General features: G+C 41.3%; 1 long non-coding RNA gene across 2 annotated transcripts in view; it reads left to right on the forward strand.

The window, feature by feature from the left end:
- LOC309656887 overlaps window positions 1-25,895 on the forward strand; it is a 268,342-nt gene that overhangs the window by 24,256 nt on the left and 218,191 nt on the right. The window lies entirely within an intron of this gene.

Here is a 25,895-nt window from a genome sequence, read left to right on the forward strand (position 1 = left end):
AGCAAATGTGACTTTAAAAAATAGTTTCTCACATCTAAACTTAATTGATACTGGCTATGGAGTGTGAATAAATTTCTAATCCTGAGGACATGTTTAACCTGTGAATTGAACCTCTATTCAGGATTCTTTTTACATGGATATCTAAGCAGATATAGAAACAGTAAAAGGGAGATAAGATTTTACCAGAGTTTTCTGCTTAAAGAAGGAGGAGGCGTTAGATCAGCCGCCTTCCCAAATCAACCAAAGCAAAGGTAAATAACCTATTTTTCAGATAAGCAAGATCTCAAAAAATTTACCTCCCATGAACTGTTTCTAAGGAAACTACTGAAGAGTATGCTGTACCAAAACAAGGAAGTAAACCAATAAAGAGGAAAACAAGAAACCCAATCCCAAAGAGATATAAAGGAAATTCCCAGGGTGATAAGAAAGGGATATTCCAAGAAAACAGGAGGTAGTCTTAGAAGTCAATCCACCCAGATAATTGCAGGCCAGAAGGCTTTAGAAGACTCATCTTCAAGAAGATGAAATTGATGGAGTACTTAATTTGTTTGAATATATCCAGAGGAGATTTACAGGGTAAGTGTTTGGAAATAAATTAGTAATAAATACATAGAAAAATAAGCAAATGGAAAAGAAAGACTTGTATTAACTTTAGGGACAGAAAAACGTGAGTAGAAAAAAGCAATCATAGTATATTGCATTGCTGAACTTTATCATTTACGTATAGTCATAATAATACATTTACTGAGTATTGATTTTAACTTTACTGGACCATGGGTGAATGGAAAATGTACTCTGTGTGTTTGTGTGTGTATATGTATGTGTATGTGTGTGTATAAAAAAGAACAACATCTTCCATCTCTACAGAGGAAAGTTGATGAATAATGTCTAAAACAAATTATCACAAAGTAGCAGCATAAGCATTTTTTTCCAGAGATATGCAAAGAATATATCAAAGGAGTTGAAACTAATCGCCTCTGGAAATGAGAGGGAAGGAAGGAGGCTGTTCCTTCTGGTAAGAAGATCAATAGAGCTCTTGTTACAGGTTGAGTTCTCTGGAGCTCATTTATTGGGACGGCTCTTGGATCAACCACTTGTGGAAGAGGGCTGGGTGAAGAGCAAAGCAACCTGCTCTTACAGGTCAGCTCCCACAGGGAGATGGCAAGGTGGAGGGTGGATCTGCAAGCAAGCAGGACTAATCATCACATACAGCATGTTTATGCTCGTTTTATAGGGGCCAGAGAATAGTGCTTTCAGCTCTTTTAACTTTGCTTTAAAAAAAATGATACATTATTCTCCTATAATTTGGTAGTTGTTCTACACTCAGGTAGCCTGCCCTTAGAAAACTCCTCCTTCTCCCCGCAAAAAGATCTGAGCATTCTTTTAGTGGCAGGGGCTGGGGATTAACTTGGTTAAGTCCTGTCTTTCCCAGAGTTATTTGTCCACAGCATTCAAATCACATGATAATATCCTAAGGAATACACTTTAATAAACCTATTTAACTGTGGCTGGGCTTTCTTCAGGAATGCAACTTCCAATTACAGCATTGTTCTTAAAAGGAAATATGATTCCGTTTAGGAGGACAATTCCAAGTACTGATTGATGGTGGCCAAAACCAAGGTTTGCCTATACATGCCTGGTTGAGTGCTGTAAAATAGAAACAAAACAAAACAAAACACACCTAACTAGAAAGAAGAAAACACGGGGAAGAAAGAAGGGAGGGGCCGGAGGCTGTTTAGAACCAGATTTGAAAGATGCAGTAAACATCAGGGGTATTACGGGAGTCCAGATGGAAAACAGTTTTGTTCGTTTTTACATAAAAAGGATTAGAGTAGGGGATGGCTTTATCCCCAGTAGGATGGATGGAGGGAAAGTAGGTGCGTTAAAGGACAGGTCGGGTAGCCTCCAGGAGAGGCAGGAGACAAGACTGGGGTTCAGGTGGATTAGAGCATTTTGTTTCAAACTAAACTGGCTGTACCTGTAGCAGCTGGACAACAGGAGTCTGAGATCAGCCAAGGACTCTGCTTCCAAAGGAACCAGCCAACCTGGGGGAAAGGGATGAAAACTGTGAAGCATGATTTAGTAACACCTAAGGCTGTCAGTCAAGATCAAATGACTCTCAGTGTATTTGTAACTCCTCCCTCTGTGTTTGATTTGTTTGGTAACTTTCCCCATGCTGGGCTAACTTCATCCTCTGAAACAGAGACTGTCAAAAGTTGCCACCTGTGGCAGTAGCCTGAGGTCAAGTGGGAGGGGCAGGTTGGGGAAGACAAGGTGATCTGATTCTAAGAGAATCTGAATCCTCATGATTCTCTCTCATGAGGAGAAAAAAGTGTACGTATCTTTCCCCTTGATCCCTTTGGCAGGGGTGAGGGAAATGAGTTGGGGTGAACAGTTCAGCAAGCCCAGGGAAGTTTTACCACGTAGGCCAGGGATAAATGATGGGGATCACCTTTATAGGTACTAAGCATTTTCCCCATCTAAGTTTCTAAAAGATTTTAAATAGATACAAAAGAATATTTTAAAAAATGTGTAGGGTAGCAAAATTATAGTAATGAAGACAGACAAGAGGTTGGCAGGGGTTGGTGTTGGAGGGAGGTTGTGACTATCAAGTTTCTTTGTGGTGATGGAACAGTTTTGTATCTTGATTGTGGTTGTGATTACAAGAATCTATACATGGGATAAAGCTTCATAAAGTGTACACATGCAGACACTCACACACTCGTGCATGCACACACACACACAAAGAGTACACGTAAAAACTAGTGAGATCTGGATAAGGTCTGCAGTTTACGTCATAGTATTGCACCAAGGTCAATTTTCTGGTTTTGCTAATTGAACTATGCTTATGTAAGATGATGTCATTGGGGGAAGCTGGATGAAGGATACATAGGAACTCTGTGCTCTTTTTGACCTTTCTATGTGAGTATAAAAAGAAAAAGCTTTTAAAAATTGGGGCGTTTAAATAGTAATAACTCAAGAGAGATCCATTATCAACCACCCACTTTAAGAAAGAAAGAAAGCATTACCATTGTTTCTGGAAGCCTTCAAAGCACTCTCTCTGGACTCCTTCTCTTCCTCCCACTCCTCCTCCCCATCAGAGCTAACTACTACCTAGATCTTTATATTCATTATCCCTTTGCTTTTCTTTATAGTTTTACCTCATACATTTAAATCCCCAAAGAGTATGTTGTCTAGTTTTGAGTGTTCTTGAATATTATGTAGTCATTCTGCTTGTGTTCTACTACTAATTGCTTTTTTACTCTGTGTTTCCTTTCTGAATTCCATCAGTGGTGAGTGTAGCTTTTTGATTTGTTCATTGGTGTATTCATTGGGAAAACACCATGATTTATTTATCCATTCTGTTGTTTATTAACATTTGGTCTGGTTTCAATTTCTTTTCCAATTACAAACACACAGTTCTGCTATGAACATTTTCTGTATGTCTCCTAGTACACCGTGCAAAAGTTTCTTTAGGGACTCTACCTTGGGGTGCAGTTACTGAGTCAGAGATTTCTGCTACTTTCCTAATTTACTAGATGATGCCAAATTATCTTCCCAAGTGGTGTAACTATTGCTGTGTATTTTCAGTAATATTGGGTATTGCCAGGATTCTTACTTCTTGTATGTATGGTAACTATAAAATGTTATCTGATCAGGCTTTAATTTATGTATTTTTTCTAATTTCTAGTACAATTGCCCATTTTCCATTTTTAAAAAAAAATCCTTTCTACAGCCTACAAGACCCTGAACAATCCAGGTTTGATTCCTCTGACCTCATCTCCCACCATTCTTCTCTCACTCAACCACAGTTACATGGGACAGAGAGAGTCCAGAAATAAACTCATACACCTATGGTCAGTTGGTTTCCTTTTTTCTTTTCTTGATATTTATTTATTTATTTATTTATGGCTGTTTTGGATCTTTTTTTTTTAACATCTTTATTGGAGTATAATTGCTTTACAATGGTGTATTAGTTTCTGCTGTATAACAAAGTCAATCAGCTATACATAAACATATATCCCCATATCTCCTCCTTCTTGTGTCTCCATCCCACCCTCCCTATCCCACCCCTCTAGGTGGTCACAAAGCACGGAGCTGGTCTCCCTGTGCTATGTGGCTGCTTCCCACTAGCTATCTGTTTTACATTTGGTAGTGTATATATGTCCATGCCACTCTCTCACTTCGTCCCAGCTTCCCCTTCCCCTTCCCCGTGTCCTCAAGTCCATTCTCTATGTCTGCATCTTTATTCCTGTCCTGCCCCTAGGTTCTTCAGAACCATTTTTTTTTTTTTTTAGATTCCATATATATGTGTTAGCATATGGTATTTGTTTTTCTCTTTCTGACTTACTTCACTCAGTATGACAGACTCTAGGTCCATCCACCTCACTACAAATAACTCAATTTCGTTTCTTTTTATGGCTGAGTAATATTCCACTGTATATATGTGCCACATCTTCTTTATCCATTCATCTGTCGATGGACACTTAGGTTGCTTCCATGTCCTGGCTACTGTAAATAGAGCTGCAATGAACACTGTGGTACATGACTCTTTTTGAATTATGGTTTTCTCAGGGTATATGCCCAGTAGTGGGATTGCTGGGTCATATGGTAGTTCCATTTCTAGTTTTTTAAGGAACCTCCATACTGTTCTCCATAGTGGCTGTATCAATTTACATTCCCACCAACAGTGCAAGAGGGTTCCCTTTTCTCCACACCCTCTCCAGCATTTATTGTTTGTAGATTTTTTGATGATGGCCATTCTGACTGGTGTGAGGTGATACCTCATTGTAGTTTTGATTTGCATTTCTCTAATAATTAGTGATGTTGAGCATACTTTCATGTGTTTGTTGGCAACCTGTATACCTTCTTTGGAGAAATGTCTGTTTAGGTTTTCTGCCCATTTTTGGATTGGGTTGTTTGTTTTTTTAATATTGAGCTGCATGAGCTGCGTGTATATTTTGGAGATTAATCCTTTGTCAGCTGCTTCATTTGCAAATATTTTCTCCCATTCTGGGGGTTGTCTTTTCGTCTTGTTTGTAGTTTCCTTTGCTTTGCAAAAGCTTTTAAGTTTCAGTAGGTCCCATTTGTTTATTTTTGTTTTTATTTCCATTACTCTAGGAGGTGGATCAAAAAAGATCTTGCTGTGATTTATGTCAAAGAGTGTTCTTCCTATGTTTTCCTCTAAGAGTTTTATAGTGTCTGGTCTTACATTTAGGTCTCTATTCCATTTTGAGTTTATTTTTGTGTATGGTATTAGGGAGTGTTCTAATTTCATTCTTTTACATGTAGCTGTCCAGTTTTCCCAGCACGACTTATTGAAGAGACTGTCTTTTCTCCATTGTCTATCCTTGCCTCCTTTGTCATGATTAGTTGACCATAGGTGCGTGGGTTTATCTCTGGGCTTTCTATCCTGTTCCATTGATCTATATTTCTGTTTTTGTGCCAGTACCATATCGTCTTGATTACTGCAGCTTTGTAGTATAGTCTGAAGTCTGGGGGCCTGATTCCTCCAGCTCCGTTTTTCTTTCTCAAGATTGCTTTGGCTATTCAGGGTCTTTTGTGTTTCCATAAAAATTGTGAAATTTTTTGTTCTAGTTCTGTGAAAAATGCCATTGGTAATTTGATAGGGATTGCATTGAATCTGTAGATTGCTTTGGGTACTATAGTCATTTTCACAATATTGATTCTTCCAATCCAAGAACATGATATATCTCTCCATCTGTTTGTATCATCTTTAATTTCTTTAGTCAGTGTCTTACAGTTTTCTGCATACAGGTCTTTTGTCTCCTTAGGTAGGTTTATTACTAGGTATTTTATTCTTTTTGTTGCAATGGTAAATGGGAGTGTTTCCTTAATTTCTCTTTCAGATTTTTCATCATTAGTGTATAGGAATGCAAGAGATTTCTGTGCATTAATTTTGTATCCTGCTACTTTACCAAATTCATTGATTGGCTCTAGTAGTTTTCTGTTAGCATCTTTGGGATTCTCTATGTATAGTATCATGCCATCTGCAAACAGTGACAATTTTACCTCTTCTTTTCTGATTTGGTTTCCTTTTATTTCTTTTTCTTCTCTGATTGCATGGCTAAAACTTCCAAAACTATGTTGAATAATACTGGTGAGAGTGGGCAGCCTTGTCTTGTTCCTGATCTTAGTGGAAATGGTTTCAGTTTTTCACCATTGAGAACAATGTTGGCTGTGGGTTTGTCATATATGGCCTTTATTATGTTGAGGTAAGTTCCCTCTATGCCTACTTTCTGGAGAGGTTTTATCATAAATGGGTGTTGAATTTTGTCAAAAGCTTTTTCTGCATCTATTGAGATGATCATATGGTTTTTCTCCATCAATTTGTTAATATGGTGTATCATGTTGATTGATTTGCATATATTGAACAATCCCTGCATTCCTGGAGTAAACCACACTTGATCATGGTGTATGATCCTTTTAATGTGCTGTTTGATTCTGTTTGCTATTATTTTGTTGAGGATTTTTGCATCTATGTTCATCAGTGATACTGGCCTGTAGTTTTCCTCTTTTGTGACATCTCTGTCTGGTTTTGTATCAGGGTGATGGTGGCCTCGTAGAATGAGTTTGGGCGTGGTCCTTCCTCTGCTATATTGTGGAAGTGTTTGAGAAGAATGGGTGTTAGCTCTTCTCTAAATGTTTGATCGAATTTGCCTGTGAAGCCATCTGGTTCTGGGCTTTTGTTTGTTGGAAGATTTTAATCACAGTCTCAATTTCAGTGCTTGTGATTGGTGTGTTTATATTTTCTATTTCTTCCTGGTTCAGTGTCGGGATGTTGTGCTTTCTAAGAATTTGTCCATTTCTTCCAGGTTGTCCATTTTATTGGCATAGAGTTGCTTGTAGTAATCTCTCATGATCCTTTGTATTTCTGCAGTGTCAGTTGTTACTTCTCCTTTTTCATTTCTAATTCTATTGATTTGTCTTCTCCCTTTTTTTCTTGGTGAGTCTGGCTAGTGGTTTATCAATTTTGTTTATCTTCTCAAAGAACCAGCTTTTAGTTTTATTGATCTTAGTTATTGTTCCTTCATTTCTTTTTCATTTATTTCTGATCTGATCTTTATGATTTATTTCCTTCTGCTAACTTTGGGGATTTTTTGTTCTTCTTTCTCTAATTGCTTTAGGTGTAAGGTTGGGTTGTTTATTTGAGATGTTTCTTATTTCTTGAGGTAGGAATGCTTAGAACTGCTTTTGCTGCATCCCATAGGTTTTGGTTCATCGTGTTTTCACTGTCATTTGTTTCTAGGTATTTTGTGATTTCCTCTTAATTTCTTCAGTAATCTCTTGGTTATTTATTAGTATATTGTTTAGCCTCCATGTGTTTGTATTTTTCACAGATTTTTTCCTGTAATTGATATCTAGTCTTATAGCGTTGTGGTCAGAAAAGATACTTGATCAGATTTCAATTTTCTTAAATTTACCAAGGCTTGATTTGTGACCCAAGATATGACCTATCCTGGAGAATGTTCCATGAGCACTTGAGAAGAATGTGTATTGTGTTGTTTTTGGATGGAATGTCCTATAAATGTCAATTAAGTCCATCTTGTTTAATGTATCATTTAAAGCTTGTGTTTCCTTATTTATTCCCATTTTGGATGATCTGTCCATTGGTGAAAGTGGGGTGTTAAAGTCCCCTACTATGATTGTGTTACTGTCGATTTCCCCTTTTATGGCTGTTAGCATTTGCCTTATGTATTGAGGTGCTCCTATGCTGGGTGCATAAATATTTACAATTGTTATATCTTCCTCTTGGATTGATCCCTTGATCATTATGTAGTGTCCTTCTTTGTCTCTTGTAATAGTCTTTATTTTAAAGTCTATTTTGTCTGATATGAGAATTGCTATTCCAGCTTTCTTTTGATTTCCATTTGCATGGAATATCTTTTTCCATCCCCTCACTTTCAGTCTGTATGTGTCCCTAGGTCTGAAGTGGACCTCTTGTAGGCAGCGTATATACGGGTCTTGTTTTTGTATCCATTCAGCCAGTCTGTGTCTTTTGGTTGGAGCATTTAATCCATTTACATTTGAGGTAATTATTGATATGTATGTTCCTATTACCATTTTCTTAATTGTTTTGGGTTTGTTATTGTAGGTATTTTCCTTCTCTTGTGTTTCCTGCCTAGAGAAGTTCCTTTAGCATTTGTTGTAAAGCTGGTTTGGTGGTGCTGAATTCTCTTAGCTTTTGCCTCTCTGTAAACGTTTTAATTTCTCCATCAAATCTGAATGAGATCCTTGCTGGGTAGAGTAATCTTGGTTGTCAGTTTTTCTCTTTCATCACTTTAAATATGTCCTGCCACTTCCTTCTGGCTTGCAGAGTTTCTGCTGAAAGATCAGCTGTTAACCTTATGGGGATTCCCCTGTATGTTTTTTGTTGCTTTTCCCTTGCTGCTTTTAATATTTTTTCTTTGTATTTAATTTCAGATAGTTGGATTAATATGTGTCTTGGTGTGTTTCTCCTTGGATTTATCCTGTATGGGACTCTCTTCACTTCCTGGACTTGATTGACTCTTTCCTTTCCCATATTAGGGCAGTTTTCAACTATAATCTCTTCAAATATTTTCTCAGTCCCTTTTTTTTCTCTTCTTCTTCTGGGACCCCTATAATTTGAATGTTGAGGTGTTTAATGTTGTCCCAGAGGTCTCTGAGACTTTCCTCCATTCTTTTCATTCTTTTTTCTTTATTCTGCTCGGCAGTAGTTATTTCCACTATTTTATCTTCTAGGTCACTTATGCATTCTTCTGCCTCAGTTATTTTGCTATTGATTCCTTGTAGAGAATTTTTAATTTCATTTATTGTGTTGTTCTTCATTGTTTGTTTGCTCTTTAGTTCTTCTAAGTCCTTGTTGAACGTTTGTTGTATTTTCTCCATTCTATTTCCAAGATTTTGGATCATCTTTAATATCATTACTCTGAATTCTTTTTCAGGTAGACTGCCTATTTCCTCTTCATTTGTTTGGTCTGATGGGTTTTTACCTTGCTTCTTTATCTGCTGTGTATTTCTCTGTCTTCTCATTTTGCTTAACTTACTGTGTTTGGGGTCTCCTTTTTGCAGGCTGCACCTTCATAGTTCCTGTTGTTTTTGGTGTCTGCCCCCAGTGGGTAAGGTTGGTTCAGTGGGTTGTGTAGGCTTCATGGTGGAGGGGACTGGTGCCTTTGTTCTGGTGGATGAAGCTGGGTCTTGTCTTTCTGGTGGGCAGGACTGCATCCGGTCGTGTGTTTTGGGGTGTCTGTGACCTTATTATGATTTTAGGCAGCCTCTCTGCTGATGGGTGGGGTTGTGTTCCTGTCTTGCTGCTTGTTTGGCATAGGGTGTCCAGCACTGTAGCTTGCTGGTCATTGAGTGGAACTGGGTCTTCACATTTAGATGGAGATCTCTGAGAGAGTTTTCGCCATTTGATATTACGTGGTTGCTGGGAGGTCTCTGGTGGACCAATGTCCTGTACTGAGCTGTCCCACATCAGAGGCTTGGGCCTGACATCCGGCCGGAGCACCAAGAACCTGTCAGCCACATGGCTCAGAAGAAAAGGGAGAAAAAAAAAAGAAAGAAAGAAAGAAATAGAGAAGCAAATAAAGTTATTAAAATAAAAAATATATTATTAAAAATTAAAAAACTAAAAAGAAAGAAAGAAAGAAGAGAGCAAACCAAAAAACAAATCCACCAATGATAACAAGTGCTAAAAACTATACTAAAAAAATAAAAAAATAAAAAAATAATTGACAGAGAGAACCATAGGACAAATGATAAAAGCAAGGCTATACAGACAAAATCACACAAAGAAGCATACACATACACACTCACAAAAGGAGAAAAAGGAAAAGAATATATATATATATATATATATATATATTAAAAAAAAGGAAGCGAGCAACCGAATCTTTAAACAAATCTACCGATGATAATAAGCTCTAAATACTAAACTAAGATAAACATAAAACCATAAACAAATTAGATGCAGAAAGCAAACCCCAAGTCTACAGTCGCTCCCAAAGTCCACCACCTCAATTTTGGGAAGATTCGTTGTCCATTCAGGTATTCCACAGATGCAGATTGTGGAAATTTAATCTGCTGCTCCTGAGTCTGCTGGGAGAGATTTTCCTTTCTCTTCTTTGTTCACACAGCTCCTGGGGTTCAGCTTTGGATTTGGCTCCGCCTCTGCATGTAGGTCACCTGCGTGTGTCTGTTCCCTGCCCAGACAGGACGGGGTTAAAGTAGCAGCTGATTAGGGGGCTCTGGCTCACTCAGGCCGGGGGGGAGGGAGGGGTACTGAATGAGGGGCAAGCCTGCGGCGGCAGAGGCCGGCGTGACGTTTCAACAGCCTGAGGCACGACGTGTGTTCTCCCGGGGAAGTTGTCCCTGGGTCATGGGACCCTGGCAGTGGTGGGCTGCACAGGCTCCCGGGAGGGGAGTTGTGGATAGTGACCTGTGCTTGCACACAGGCTTCTTGGTGGCTGCAGCAGCAGCGTTAGTGTTTCATGCCCGTCTCTGGGGTCCGCGCTGATAGCCACGGCTCGCTCCCGTCTCTGGAGCTCATTTAGGCGGTGCTCTGAATCCCCTCTCCCCGCGCACCCCGAAACAATGGTCTCTTGCCTCTTAGGCAGTTCCAGACCTTTTCCCGGACTCCCTCCCTGCTAGCTGTGGCACACTAGCCCCCTTCAGGCTGTGTTTACGCAGCCAACCCCAGTCCTCTCCCTGGGATCTGACCTCCGAAGCCTGAGCCTCAGCTCCCAGCCCTGACCCACCCCGGCGGGTGAGCCGACAAGCCTCTCAGGCTGGTGAGTGCTGGTTGGCACCAATCCTCTGTGCGGGAATCTCTCCGCTTTGCCCTCTGCACCCCTGTTGCTGCGCTCTCCTCCATGGCTCCGAAGCTTCCCCCCCGCCACACCCCTGTCTCTGCCAGTGAAGGGTCTTCCTAGTGTGTGGAAACTTTTCCTCCTTCACAGCTCCCTCCTTTAGGTGCAGGTCCTGTCCCTATTCTTTTTTCTCTGTTTTTTCTTTTTTCTTTTGACCTACCCAAGTATGTGGGGATTTTCTTGCCTTTTGGGAAGTCTGAGGTCTTCTGCCAGCATTCAGTAGGTGTTCTGTAGGAGTTGTTCCACATGTAGATGTATTTTTGATGTATTTGTGGGGAGGAAGATGATCTCCGTGTCTTACTCCTCCGCCGTCTTGAAGCTATCTCCTGTGTTGGGTCTTAGTTGCGGCATGCGGGCTCTTCCTTGTGGCGCAGTGCATGGGCTTCTCTCTAGTTGTGGTGCGTGGGCTTCTCTCTAGTTATGGTGCATGGGCTCCAGAGCGCATGGGCTCTGTAGTTGCGGCATGTGGTCTTAGTTGGCCCACGGCATGTGGGCTCTCAGTTCCCCGACCAGGGATCGAACCCACGTCCCCTGCATTGGAAGGAGGATTCTCAACCACTGGACCACCAGGAAAGTCCCTCCACTTATTTTTGTCTGTTTCTTTCTCTTCTGTGAAATACATGTTTAACACTTTTGCCCATTTGTCAGTTGGGTTGTTTGTCTTTTTCTTATTGATTTATGGTAGTTCTTTATATATTCCAGAGATTAATCCTTTGTGTGGCAAAAACCTTCTTCTAGTTTCTGACTTAACTTTTTACTTTCATTATGGTGTCTTGTAAGGAACATAAATTCTTAATTTTAATATAGTTAATCTCATTTTAAGAATCTTTTCATTTAGCATATATTTTTATAGTATATATTTTTTCAAAGAAGTTTTTTATAAACCAGAAAATCATAAAATTATTTCTTAATATCAATCCTTAATACGTTTTCTAATTCTACTTTTACATTTAAGTTTTTACTATACCAATACTTGGCTTTTATGTGTGATGTGAAGGATTCAATTTTATTTATTTATTTATTTATTTTTAATTAATTAATTAATTAATTTTATTTTTGGCTGTGTTGGGTCTTCGTTTCTGTGCGAGGGCTTTCTCTAGTTGTGGCAAGCAGGGGTCACTCTTCATCACGGTGCGCGGGCCTCTCACTGTCGCGGCCTCTCTTGTTGCACAACATAGGCTCCAGATGTGCAGGCTCAGTAGTTGTGGCTCATGGGCCTAGTTGCTCCGCGGCATGTGGGATCTTCCCAGACCAGGGCTCGAACCCGTGTCCCCTGCATCGGCAGGCAGATTCTCAACCACTGCACCACTAGGGAAGCCCCCAATTTTATTTTTCAAATATATGGGTAATTTGTTTTCCCCATACCCATATATTGAAAAAAATTCATGTTTCCCCTGGGTATCTGTAATGTTAGCTCTAGAAAAAGTCAGTCAGATCTCTATTCATGTGTCTATCTGATTCTGAGTTCTATATTCTGCTGCACTGATCCATCTATATGTTTTCCCACCGATACCACCCTATCTTATTATCTTAGCCCTGGAATAATTTTAATATCTGGAAGACAAGTTCTCTCATGTGGTTCTTCTTTTTGAGTGTCTTGTCTTTTCTTGTCCTTTGATGCTTCATGTACATTTTGGAATCAGCTTGCCAAGTTTCTCCAAAGGCCAGGGGAATTTTGAATGGAATTATGTTGAATTCACAAAGTCATATATCTTCAAGTGTATGTGTATATGTACTTGACCACATTTTTCAGCCAAATAGACCATTTGTACAGCACTATACTTTATTAGATCATTGGGGCATATCAGAGGCTGGGCATTGGCTCAGTGTGGAGGTATGAGAAGCCAGTGGTTTTTTACCACCTGCAGTATAACACTATCCGATAACAATATAGAAGAAGATCATGTGCTCGAATTGCCACAAACAGAGTTTTCAATTAAAACGACCTGTTCCCTAAATTAGAAGATCTCACGGACTGCAATTACTGTTACATGAGTACATCACTTTAAATCAATGAAGATTGTATTTCTGGGTATGCCTAATACAAAACATTGCAACTAGACCTGGAAGCAAATGCTATATGATATAGCAGTCAAAAAAGCCTTTTTATATCTATCCATGTCTTCTCATCTATAAAAAATTTGTAAGAATTTTTTATTAGAACTATAGATCCAATTCAGATGAGACTCTGTGATTCTGCAATATGGCTGCAGGATGAGCATTAAAAATTAGGAAAAGTGTGATACTCTGCTCTTAGGTCAAATGAATATTTCTCATCTTTTTTTTTTGGCAGTTTAATTAGGGCTAAATTAAAAAAGCCAGGTGAAGCCTAGAGACACCACACATATGAAACTTGTCAAGCCATTTTTCCTACCACCAGGGCCTGAGCACGGCCTCATTTATTTTGGTCAGTGAAGCTCAGGGAAGCATTGCACTTTGGCTTCAGCTTTAAAAGGCTTGTATGTTGAGGTGTATCCTGTGTCTCCTAAAGATAAAGTGCTGTTTCACTGGCATTACTCACCATGTCAAGGCTTTCTGGTAAATTCTTCAGGCACTCACCTTGTGGGAAAAGGCATCAGTTTGCCACTTCCCTAAGAAATGGGCTGTTCATAATGTTGTGTTGTAATTTGATTCTTGTGAGGCGTTGATGGAAGACAATAATGGCCCAGAGTCGATGACAAAACATAGAGGCTGACCCTTAAGAGATGCTCCATAAGTTAAAACTTGTTTTCATTTGACTATAGTGTGAATTCAGTTGACTAATAATATCTGACTCTTAATCATATTACCATGATTCAGAAAAAGCACCATGTTCCAAATTGTCCAGGTGTTTAATCCAAAATTACATAACATTTTCTAGTTGTTTGGGGGCATAGAGTGGCCAGGCAGGATATTTGCACCTAAGAAACTTATAAACTAATAAATGAAACATGAAAGAAAGCCTTATATGGCCATAGGACTGTCCAGGAAAGTTCATTGAATCAACCCGAGATGGCGCTGTGATTTGGAGAATGATAGTAATGGCAAGTGAAACAAACAAACAAACAAACAAAAAAGCAAAAAAACCTCCTGATTATCAATCAGCTAACAGCATTAACTGAGAATCCCTTGAGATAGATCAGTGGTCTTCAAATTTTTTTGCATGCTTTCTCCTAAAAATAATTCTTAAAAGCTGTATGTATACCTCCTGTTTCTGCTGCCAATGTGAGGATAGCCAAAGGAATTGCCACTGAGACTCGCTACACAGGCACAATTTGCTATGCTAATTAACAAAGACTGCTTCAGTGCAAGAAAACTCGGGTTGTTCCTTTAAATTCTAGGATAATTAAATGTTAGTTAATATTTATTTCGTGCCTGCCATGTGTCAGGCCTTATCTGAGGCATTTATATGGTTTATCTCATTTAATCTTCACCAAAACCTTATGAAATAAATACTAGAATTACACTCATTGTACAGAAAACTGAGGCAGGGCTTAAGTAACAGAGATGCACATGTGGAACCCAGGCCTTTGGCTCCAGAGTCCATGTTTACAAACTTCAAGGTCTCCTGACCCTTTAAAAGGCAAAGAGTGTCTCTTCCCCGTGTGTTCATTGAAACAGCTTTTGTTTCCCGGAAGCTTTAATCATCCCCCCCTTTTCTTTTTTCTAAGATTTATTTATTTTATTGATTGATTGATTGATTGCTATGTTGGGTCTTCATTTCTGCGCGAGGGCTTTCTCTAGTTGCGGCAAGCGGGGGCCACTCTTCCTCACGGTGCGCAGGCCTCTCACTATTGCGGCCTCTCTTGTTGCGGAGCACAGGCTCCAGACGCGCAGGCTCAGTAGTTGTGGCTCACGGGCCCAGTTGCTCCGCGGCATGTGGGATCTTCCCAGACCAGGGCTCGAACCCGTGTCCCCTGCACTGGCAGGCGGATTCTTAACCACTGTGCCACCAGGGAAGCCCTAGAATCTGTCTTTGATGAGTTTCTCTTCCCTTCAGGACTTCTAGGCCTCACCCAGAGTTACATCTGACCTGGAGGAGAAAAGAAAAAAAAAAAGAAAAGAAAATAGAAGAAACAGTAGCTCTTTGTCATTGAATCAAATCTATAACGTAAGGCAGAATCAATAACTTAAGGCAGAGTCAAGTTCTTCTTAAAGCAAAAACTGCATAGTCACAACTGTTATTAGGGAAAAATGCAAGTTTAGAGTGCTAAACTCTTATCCTCGTTAAGTTTTTATTACACTTGCTTTTAGGCCACATTCTCTCATTGGGTGCTAATACTTGTTTTCTGTCATGTGTAAGAAAGGTTTTATACAAATTCCATTTCCCAGAACTCTGTGAATGAAATGGAAACCCCCTTTTCTGGGTATGGAAAAGAAAAACCAACCCTGAAACCTTCGAGCTCAGTGTTTCTTGAGTACCCTCTGGTTTTGCTAGGTGGCGCCGTAGGCTAATTCACGGGCCTCGCTCCGCTCTCGGGCGGCCACCTTCTGTGGGAGGGCAGGAAGGGAGAGAAGGCTGCCGTTCTCCTCAAGTTAATCAGGATCATCAGATCCACGGACAGGAGGTGAGATCTATTTGCCAAGGCTCTGGCCTCTGTCATTTTATGAACTGTTTCCTTTTTTCCCCCCTTCACCTTCCTGGTTGATCACAGCTGGCAGGGAGGGGGCTTCTAGGCCCTGGGCTTTGGCTATCCTTGAGGAGAATTCTGGAGGATCTTAAACTTTGTCCTAAATATTGTGTTTTTTCCATCTGAATCTCCCAAAAGTGGTTCAAGAATTTGGGGAGGAAGGACCAAGCTCAGCTTGAAGAATAAAAGGAAGGGACAGTACTTCAAAGGTTTGCACCAGTTCCCTCCCCATCTCCTGAGCAAGGTCAGGGTGTGAGCAAGTCCTGACCCTTGTCCTCCCCTGAGATCCCTAGTGTTTCCCAGCCTCCTGCAGCCCTGCAGCTCTCAGAGGAACAGAGGGCCCCGTTGTAGGGAGGTGGGGAGCACAGGTCCAGGAAGCCTTGGATGGTGTGGAGGACACCAAAGGACCTTTAGTCTTAAGGGAGAATCCCCTTTCCCACCATGCCAGAGGCCTGAAACTCCTAACTTACTGACTCCTATGTCCGAAGGCATTAAAGACTCTCCTTAAAACACAAATGTGACGGAAAGGTTTTAACTGGAAAAGTTGGTGGAGGAATCCATTGCAGAATGGCGCTGCTCAGAGAGAACGCCAGGGAGGAACCCGTCATGGGTGGGGCGGGGCAGGACGGGTGGGCTGAGCTGAGGCAAGAGGAGAGCTAAGGTGGAAACAAAGGTCACCTACGTGGCATCTTTGTGGGACCATAGCCTCCTTTCCACCTGCCCTGTTTGGAGTCAGATACAGATCTGTGATGGCCGAGGCCGTGTGCCCTCAAGTTTCTAGGAGAGACTGGGCTTCAAATACTGTCCCAGTATCTCCACAAACACACACATACCTGTCTGCTCCTGAGTCCTGGTTTTGGCTCAGACACATTCCTGCCGCACTCGCCCTCCCCTGAAGTCTGCTTCATGCCTAGGGGTACCTGACAGTGGTCGCCGGACCTTGATGGGGACGACAGGCCAAAGAGGGGCCTTAGCCAGGTGAAAGGTGATCTGCATATGTTCCAGGAAGGAAACCTCATAAACAGTCAAACTTGCACAAACATCTCAGACACAAGTAGGATGCCAGTCACAGGGGATATATTTCAGAAAATAGATAAAAAGGAGAAAATACTCTATAAAAGTAGTATATAGAAAGTGAAAACAGGAACAAAAATTAAATTTGAAAAATATATATATTATATAAATATTCACAAGATCGCTCTCTATATAGATATGTAGATATCTGTATCTATATGGATATACCTTCACAAGAAGGTAAGGAGAAACCTAAAAACCCCCAAACCCCAGATTAGAGGGAGAAAAGCTGAAAATAAAGATGTGTATCTATGGATTTTCATGAGTACATTGTGAGATTACTTGTTCTGAAACTGTCCTGAAGACATTGATTTGAGCAATTATAGGAACTTTTATAATGCCGTGTCCATCTTGATACCTCTGTCTATTTTAACCTTGAAGAATCTATCAGCCTTCCTACATTTGTCTCTGTCACAGCAATGATGCTTCTTTTGGCAGTAAACTTCAGTGCCATGCGTCATATTGTCAATTTTTAATGAAATCATGGTCTAGCTAGAGTTTGATTTATTTAGGCTTGAATTAATTTAGACCCTGGCCCACATAAATTTACACAGTTTACTTAACAAGCTCATGACTGTATAAATTGTAAACTCTCTTAAAGTTTATAACAATATATGTTGTAAAAGCATTCTCTTATCAAACGGAAAGTGGCAGAACATAGTTTCTAAGGGTGGTGTTAGCTTTATTTTTAAACTGAGCATTATAAAGGAAATCTGTTGTATTCCTAAGTAAAGACATTTATGAGATCATTTAAAGATAACCGTCCCATATGTTTTCACTCAGAGTTTTAGTGATATGGCAAAGCCTCATTAAGAGCTAGTGGTGCTGATTTATTTTTTCTTTCCAAGAATGGTTACAGATGGTTGTGAATCCATACAGCGAGCATCTAGTGAAAAACTCGTCTGCCTCAATTAAATATAGTAAATACTGCTTTCAGCTGCAGACGTGTGAGTCATACGGATATCCACTTTCCTAGAATTCTCATAAAAAAGCATCATGGTTAATTATCGTTCCCAAAAATGGGTCAGAGCTCACAGGAGATGAATGGGAAGGTGACAGGGAGAAAGGGTGGGGAGCACAGGACGCTCTGGCTGTTGGCGAGATTCTCATTCCTGCAGCCAGAAACTGACAGCAGCCTCAAGGAGGAGAGAAATCGTGCCTGCACATTTACACGCAGGTCTGACCAGACTGGAGATGCAGGGGTGCAGAGAGAGAGGGGAGGACAGAAAGGTGGAAAGAATGAAACTACTAAACATAAAACAGATAAGCAACAAGGATTGACTGTATAGCACAGGGAATATACCCAATATCTTGTAATAACCTATAATGGCAAAGAATCTGCAAAAAAAAAGCTGGATCACTATGCTATACCCCTGATGCTAATACAATATCGTTAATCAACTATACTTCAATAATAAAAAAGAATGGTATTTAGGAACCAAAAAAATAAATATCTATATTATTTATTTTTAGTTGGAAAAAAAAAAGATGCAGCTAGAGGGGCTGGGTGGGGTTCAGGGAAAAAGGCCGAGGGAACAGCAGTGGGTGAGACGCCCTCCACTGCTGATCTGGTCTGGGCCCTGCTGTCAAGTTGCTTTTGTGGGTTTGGGGTTTTATAGAACTTCTGAGTGTTAAATGTGATTGAATGGGCACAACTGGCAGTTCCCCACTCAAGACTCAGTTGAATTTGCAGCCTGTAGCTGGCCATCACGTGACCCTCAGAGGGGAAAATGAGTGAGATGCATCTTCTGCAAAAGGCAAAATGAAATTTGCTTTGTGGGAGAAAAGCCAGGTGCTGCCCATGATTGTGCACGGGATTGGAGTGCAGCTGTTTGCTGCCTGCAGTCCGTGACCTGGGGGCTGGGGTAGCTGGGTGGGAGGAGCCGGGGACCAGGCCTAGGTGGAGATGCTGTTCTCTTCTTCTAGTTTGTTCTTCCCACTGGGTTATAGCCACCCGCTCTTCCACGCAAACTGTCAGGACGCAAGGTCCAACACAGGGTTGTTTTTTCTGATGGATGGTTCGATGGCCATGAAACATTTACAGAGGTCTAAAAATCAAAGCAAATTTCATTACATGCCTAATGAACTCATTTGTCAGAAAGAAATCAGGGTTCTTCCAGGAAATCTAGAAAGGGTGGGTGTCATACTTCTAGCAATTCCTGAAAACCCTCATGGATTATTAATTTTCCTGGAGGGAGGGGCTGTGAGGGCCTTTGTTGATTTGCAGCACCAGAAGCATAGCTGTATTTGTCTCAAGGAGGTATGCTCAGCTTCTTGTTTTAAAAAGTCATTTTGAGGTGCCTGACTGCACTTTTGATGGGGGCTTGGGGTGGGGAGGGGTTGACTATTATATGATCCGATAAAATGTCGGGTATTACAAATCTCTAAGGGTTGGGGCAATTTTAGCTGACCCCAGGGAATCAGGAAGCATGAGCAGAATCCTTTCTTGCTCTGTGCCTGGCAAGGCACCACCGTGGATGTAACGAGAAGAAAAGCCGGGTTTCAGTGAGAATTTAAGTACCGTCTGCCGATCCATCAGCAAACAATGGAAAAGTCCCACTTGCCTGTGAAACTTGCAGGTTTACTGAATGGAAATAAGAAGCCAAGAAAACATGTTCATGATGGATCATGGAGGTCAAGACTTGTGTTCCAAACCCAGCTCCACAACTAACTCGCTGTTTGTGGACAAATCATGTTATTTCTCTGGGTCTCAGTTTCCCAGGAGGACTTTTTAATCAGTACAAACCACCCAGCTCTAAACTATCTTTCAAGTCTTCCAAGTTTCTTTTGCTGTGTCTTGGATATCTTCTAACAAGGATGTGGAGGACCAGCAATTTCTATTTTCTAAATCTCCCACTATCATTGATAGAATATATATGTATATACATTTTTTGTATTGGTAACATGTTACCAATATCCTTTCTGGTATAATCTGTATTTCTAATGATAGGATCTTGTTCTTGACTTTTTTGAGTGCACGTGAGAAGTAAAACCATCCTTGACCCTCTTAGGTACATATTAAACTTTCCCAGTTGGGCTGCCAGTAATCTAACAGAAAAGACAAAAACAATTGTAATACACACTTAGATCGATACGGAAAAAAAAAGGAGTTGACGAGGACAAATAAGGGTAAAGATAGTTGAAGAATGAATGGAGTTAGACCGGCCTTGAGATGGCAGGCTGTGCTGGGCAGCAAACAACTCAGCCCTTTCCTGCTGAAACCCCAGGGATGGCTTCTTCTTTTCTGTTTCACCCGGGCATGGAAAGTAAGGAAGAATGACCTTCTCTGGCTGGGCTATTGTTTGCATATCCATGCTCCAGGGCCTAGTGATCCACTAAGCAGCTGCTGCCGTCTCTGTCCTGGATGGAGGGAGACACTCTTCTTTTTGTATTTTTGGATCCCAACCTCTCTTACCTTTCCCAAAGTTAATAGTCAATGCCTGGAATGATTCTCTACCCAAGGATTCTGTAAAGTCTTATAACTTTACAGGGCATGGGAGGGAATGCTGAAATCAGGCAACTTACTCTCTTGTCCCACCTTAGGTACAAAAGTTCACCACCTAGGCCTGCGTACATGCATGCGTGTGAGTGCATGTGTGCATGTGTGTGTGTGTGTATTGGGGGCTGAAGGGAGATCCATGGAGGTTCCAGAGGGGGCTTTCTGGGCCTTGAAAAGGTGTCTCTGATGGTTAATTTTATGTGTGGACTTGGAGGGTATTTTTGGGTGAGATTAGCATTTAAATCTGTAGGCTTGAGTAAGCAGATTGCTCTCTGCAATGTGGGTGGGCCTTATCCAATAAGTTGAAGGCTTAAATAGAACAAAAGGACCAGCCTCCCTGAGCAAGAAGGGATTTTTCCAGCAGATTGCCTCTGGACTTCATCTGCACCATTGTCTCCCCTGGGTTTCGAGCTTGCCTGCCCACATTGTAGATTCCGTTCTCACCAGCCTCTGAAATTGTGTGAGCCAATTCCTTACAATCAACCTTTCTATTTACACACACACCCCCTGTAGGTTCTGTTTCTCTGGAGAGCCCTGACTAACAGTGTCCCTCGTGTGCTTCCATAATTCCAGACTCTTTCTCTTTACTTCCTGTAGTCTTTTCTCTTAAAGTCCTCTTCCCCCTGTCATGGCAGGCTGGCTTCCCTGGGAAACAGAGTTTAGGGCTCAGGAGGCTTCTTAGGCAGTGCCCTTGTGGTCAACAGCTGTGAAGGAGCTGGTGCAGGCCTGGGATGAAGGAGAAATTGAACTTCAAAGTTCCCCAGTAGCAACCTCAGCCATGGGGGGGCTCTGGAGCGAAAGTGGCCTGTCAGAGTTGTCCCACACTGGGCTGAAAGGCCAGCCTCCATGTGCCCACCTCAGTCGGTCACTGAACGTGGGCAGACCCTTGGGTCAGGTGTGCCCCGAGGCTGAGCAGACCCATGGGGCTGAGCTGAAGGCGGTCTGCTGATGGCACCCCCGAGAGCTGGGACAGCGAGCCTTCTCTTGAAGGGACAGGCAGTCACTGCGCCTGTGCAAGAGGCTGCTTGTTGCCCACCAGTAGACATTTACCCCCCTTTTAAGTGCCTGATTTTATCTGGACACTAAGCTCCCAGAATAAAGACTACATTTCCCAGCCTCTTTTGCAGCTAACTGTAGCTGTATGATTCTCTTTTAGCCAGTGGATGTCAGCAGATATGTGTGTGTGCAGCTTCCACAGTGTGCCCTTAAGTGGAGGAGCAGGTGCTTTTCTTCTCTCTTTTTTCCTTCCTACTGACTGGAAGACAGATGCAATGACTGGGGCACCAGCAGCCACTTTGACAGTGATATTACTTTGGTAATGGAGAGTGCACATGGCAGAGCAGCACTGAGAAGGAGCCTGCTTCCCTGCCTCCATGGATTACTTAGCAACCTTGCTCTGGCTACCTTCAGGCTTCTTAATCATGACAGAAAGAGAGAGAGAGAGAATCTTCTTTCTTTTTTAAATCATTCTTATTTGGGACTTTTCTGTTTTGTACAGCTGAAACTAATGCTGATTTAGACTTTCATATTCCTTTTTCTATACCTTTTGCCAAGGTTAAACCCACCACTCCCTAGAAAAATAACTAAGTCCTACTCTTTTGGTACTTTCTTGTGTTTTGTGGTCTCTTTAATGGCCTTTCTCTTTGGGCTAACTTCTGCTGCTTGAGCAGCAAAAAGGGTGAGTTTTGGTCTCAGATGACTGGCTGAGGAGAGCAGTGTATATATAGAGGTGAGCTTTGGCCGACGGGAAAGAGGGAGAGGGCTTCCACTCTGGTTTATGGCTTACTCTCTCTTTGAATGTTCAAAATGAAACCCACCTCATCATAACAAGAATTCATTTCCTTTCAAATATAAATATTTGACTGGCACAAAAAAGTCGTATTCTTCCTATCCATACACATTTGACTCTACTTCATGCATATCAGTGCTGAGGGTCTCTTATTTTAAGGGGGGGGATTTGGTCCCTCTTTGCCCTGGGTTGCATTGCCAAATTGTATTACAGTCATACCTCAGAGATATTGTGGGTTCAGTTCCAGACCACAGCAAGAAAGTGAATATTGCAATAAAGCGAGTCACAAGAATTTTTTTTTGGTTTCCCAGTGCATATAAAAGTTATGTTTACACTATACTGTAGTCTATGAAGTGTGCGATAGGGTTATGTTTAAAAACACAATGTACATACAATTTAAAAATAATTTATTGCTAAAAAATGCTAACCATCATCTGAACCTTCAGCAAGTTGTAATCTTTCGGCTGGTGGAGGGTCTTGCCTCAGTGTCGTTGGCTGCTGACTGATCAGGCAGGTGGTTGCTGAAGGCTGGGGTGGCCCTGACAACGTCTTAAAACAAGAGAACAATGAAGTTTGCACATCGATCGAGTCTTCCTCTCACAAGCGATTTCTCTGTTGCATGCAGTGCTGTTTGATAACATTTGCCCACAGTAGAGCTTCTTTCCAAATTACGGTCAATCCTCTCAAACTCTGCCACTGTTTTACCAACTAAGCTTATGTAATATTGCAAATCCTGTTGTCATTTCAACAATCTTTGCAGCATCTTCACCAGGACTAGATGAGCAGGGAACCACTTTCTTTGCTCATCCATGAGAAGCAACTCCTCATCTGTTCAAGTTTTATCATCAGATTAAATGTGGCAGCAATTCAGCCACATCTTCAGGCTCCACGTCTAATTCTAGTTCTCTTGCTATTTTCACCGTATCTGTACTTATTTCCTCCACCGATGTCTTGAACGCCTCAAAGTCATCCATGAGAGTTGGAATCAACTTCTTTCAAGCTCCTGTGAGTGTGAATATTTTGACCTCTTCCCATGAATCATGAATGTTCTTAATGGCATCTAGAATGGTGAATCCTTTCCAGAAGGTTTTCAATTTACTTTGCCCAGATCAATCAGAGGAATCACTATCTATGGCACCCATAGCTTAACGAATTATAGCTCTTAAATAATAAGACTTGAAAGTCAAAATTACCCCTTGATCCTTGGACTGCAGAATGGATGTTGTGTTAGCAGGCATGAAACAACATTAATCTCACTGTATATCTCCATCAGGGCTCTTGGGTGACCAGGTGCATTGTCAATGAGCAGTAATATTTTGAAAGGAATCTTTTTTTTCTGAGCAATAGGTCTCAACAGTGGGCTTAAAATATTCAGTAAACCATGTTGCCAACAGATGTGCTGTCATCTAGGCTTTCTTGTTCCATTAACAGAGCACAGGCAGAGTAGATTTAACATCATTCTTAAGACCCTAGGATTTCCAAAATGGTAAATGAGCATTGGCTTCAACTTCAAGTCACCAGCTACATTAGCCCCTAACAAGAGAGTCAGCCTGTCCTTTGAAGCTTTGAAGCCAGGCATTGACTTCTCCTCTCTAGCTATGAAAGTCCTAGATGGCATCTTCTTCCAATATAAGGCTGTTTCATCTACACTGAGCATCTGTTGTTTAGTGTAGCCACCTTCATTGATGATCTGAGCTAGATCTTCTGGATAAGTTGCTGCAGCTTCTACATCAGCACTTGCTGCTTCACCTTGTACTTCTATGTTATGGAGATGGCTTCTTTCCTTCAACCTCGTGAACCAACCTCTGCTAGCTTCAGACTTTTGTTCTGCAGCTTCCTCACCTCTCTCAGCCTTCACAGAATTGAAGAGAGTTAGGACCGAGCTCTGAATTAGGCGTTGACCTAAGGGAATGTTGTGCCTGGTTTGATCTTCTATCCAGACCACTAAAACTTTCTCCACATCAGTAATAAGGCTGTTTCACTTTCTTATCATTTGTGTGTTTTACTGGAGTAGCACTTTTAATTTCCCTCAAGAACTTTTCCTTTGCATTCAGAACTTGGCTAACTGATACAAGAGGTCTAGCTTTGGGCTTATCTTGGCTTTAGACATGCCTTCCTCACTAAGCTTGATCATTTTTTGCTTTTGGTTTAAAGTGAAAGATGTGTGACTCTTCCTTTCACTTGAACACTTAGAGACCATTGTAGGGTTATTAATTGGCCTGATTTCAATATTGTTGTGTCTCAGGGAATAGGGAGTGAGAAAGATGGGGGAACGGCCTGTCAGTGGAGCAGTCAGAACACACACAACATTTATCAAGTTCACTATCTTATATGGGCATGTTTTGTGCCTCCCCCCGAAATAATTACAATCGTAACATCAAAGATGAATGATCACAGGTCACCATAACAAATATAATAATAATGGAAAAGTTTGAAATATAGCAAGAATTCCCAAAATGTGACGCAGAGACATGAAGTAAGAAAATGCTGTTGGCAAAATGGTGTTGACAGACTTGATCAACGCAGGGTTGGCACAAACCTTAAATTTGTAAATTTATAAATTTGTGGAAATATTGTTATACAGCAATAGATTATATATATACACATATATATGTATGAAATAAGGAGTTTGGTGGTCTTAGAAAGGAAAAGAAAATGCAAATTCCTTTGATGAAGGCTTTTCAGAGCAAGATGATTAAGATGATTGATTATACTCTGGAAGACACAGCAGATGAGGACAAAGGTTTTCCTTATACTCTGCTAAATATTTTTGAGTGGGAGGAGGCCAGATGGCTACAAAGAAGGCTGGAAATTCAACAGTTTAGGTACAAAAGTAGCTGGAACCAGAAAGGAAACTAACAGTGGGAAGTAGCAAAAAAAAAAAAAAAAGGCTGTATAAATATTTGTGACAGAGAAAGGGGACAGTTGATCTCTTTTAGGGTGGAGGGATTGAAGCAAAGGCCAAAAAAGTTGTATTTTACAAAAATGACCATTATGGAGGTTGGGGTCATGGTGCTGGAGAAGGTGGAGGTGATGGTGGTGAGAAGTTGGGGAGGGTTCTGCCCTCAGATTGTGGGTGTCGGGTGAGAGAAGCATTTCTGGAAAAGGATGCTCCAGGGGGCAGAGCAGTGAGATGGAATCATGGTCTGGTTCTGTGGGCCCTGGGTTGGAAGACCTGTGTCTGAGTCCCAGATCCATCTGTGTTACCTTGGCCAAATGACGTCATCTCTCCAACCCTTAGTTTCTACATCTGTAGAGTGGGGCTAATTGTAGGACTGGTCTCATAGAATCACTGTATTGGGTCAATGAGGTAATGCGTGATGAGTGTCCAGCCTGGCACATGATAAAGGCCTAAGCAAAGATAGCTTAAGAACTTAATGACTGGAAGAGGAGTCATAAGATTTGGTCAAGTTCAGGCTTTCCTGAAAGTCCTTGTAGTCATCAGAAGCAAATTGCATCACCTCTTTGAGATGAGATGGTCCATCAAGGTGTCATGATTGCTCCAGCCAGTGATTTTCTTCCTTGGCTGCATTTTGAAATTAACTAGGAGATTTGAAACATATTGTTGCTTGGGTCCCACCCCTAGAGATTCTGATTTAAAGGTCTGGGGTATGGCCTGGGCATCAGGATTTTGAAAAATCCCCCAGATGCTGCTAATGTGTGGCCAGGCTTGAGAATCTTTGTTTTATCTCTTCAGTCCTTCCCTAATGGCTGCCCCTGATTGTTTCAGGTGTACTGGTTTTGTTTACTCAGCTCAGTGGCAAGGTCTTATGGACTCACCTACATCTTATGCTTTATTGCCTGGAAGAGTAAGAGGCACAGGCGACTGGAAGCTGAAAGGCTTGGATTCTTGACCTGGTTTTCCCTGCCTGGCTGTGGGACCCTGGGTCATAATAAGATTGAACGTGTACTATGTCCAGACACTATTCCAAGTACTTTGCATGTATTTGTTCATCTGTCCTATCAGCCTGATGAGATAGGCTCTAGCATTAGCCTCAGAGTTAATAATAACACAGAGAAGTTAGTAACTTGCTCAGGGCCACAGCACT

The sequence above is a fragment of the Balaenoptera physalus genome (genome assembly GCF_965194825.1).
Source record: "Balaenoptera physalus genome assembly, chromosome: 3".
Classification (NCBI taxonomy): Eukaryota; Metazoa; Chordata; class Mammalia; order Artiodactyla; family Balaenopteridae; genus Balaenoptera; species Balaenoptera physalus.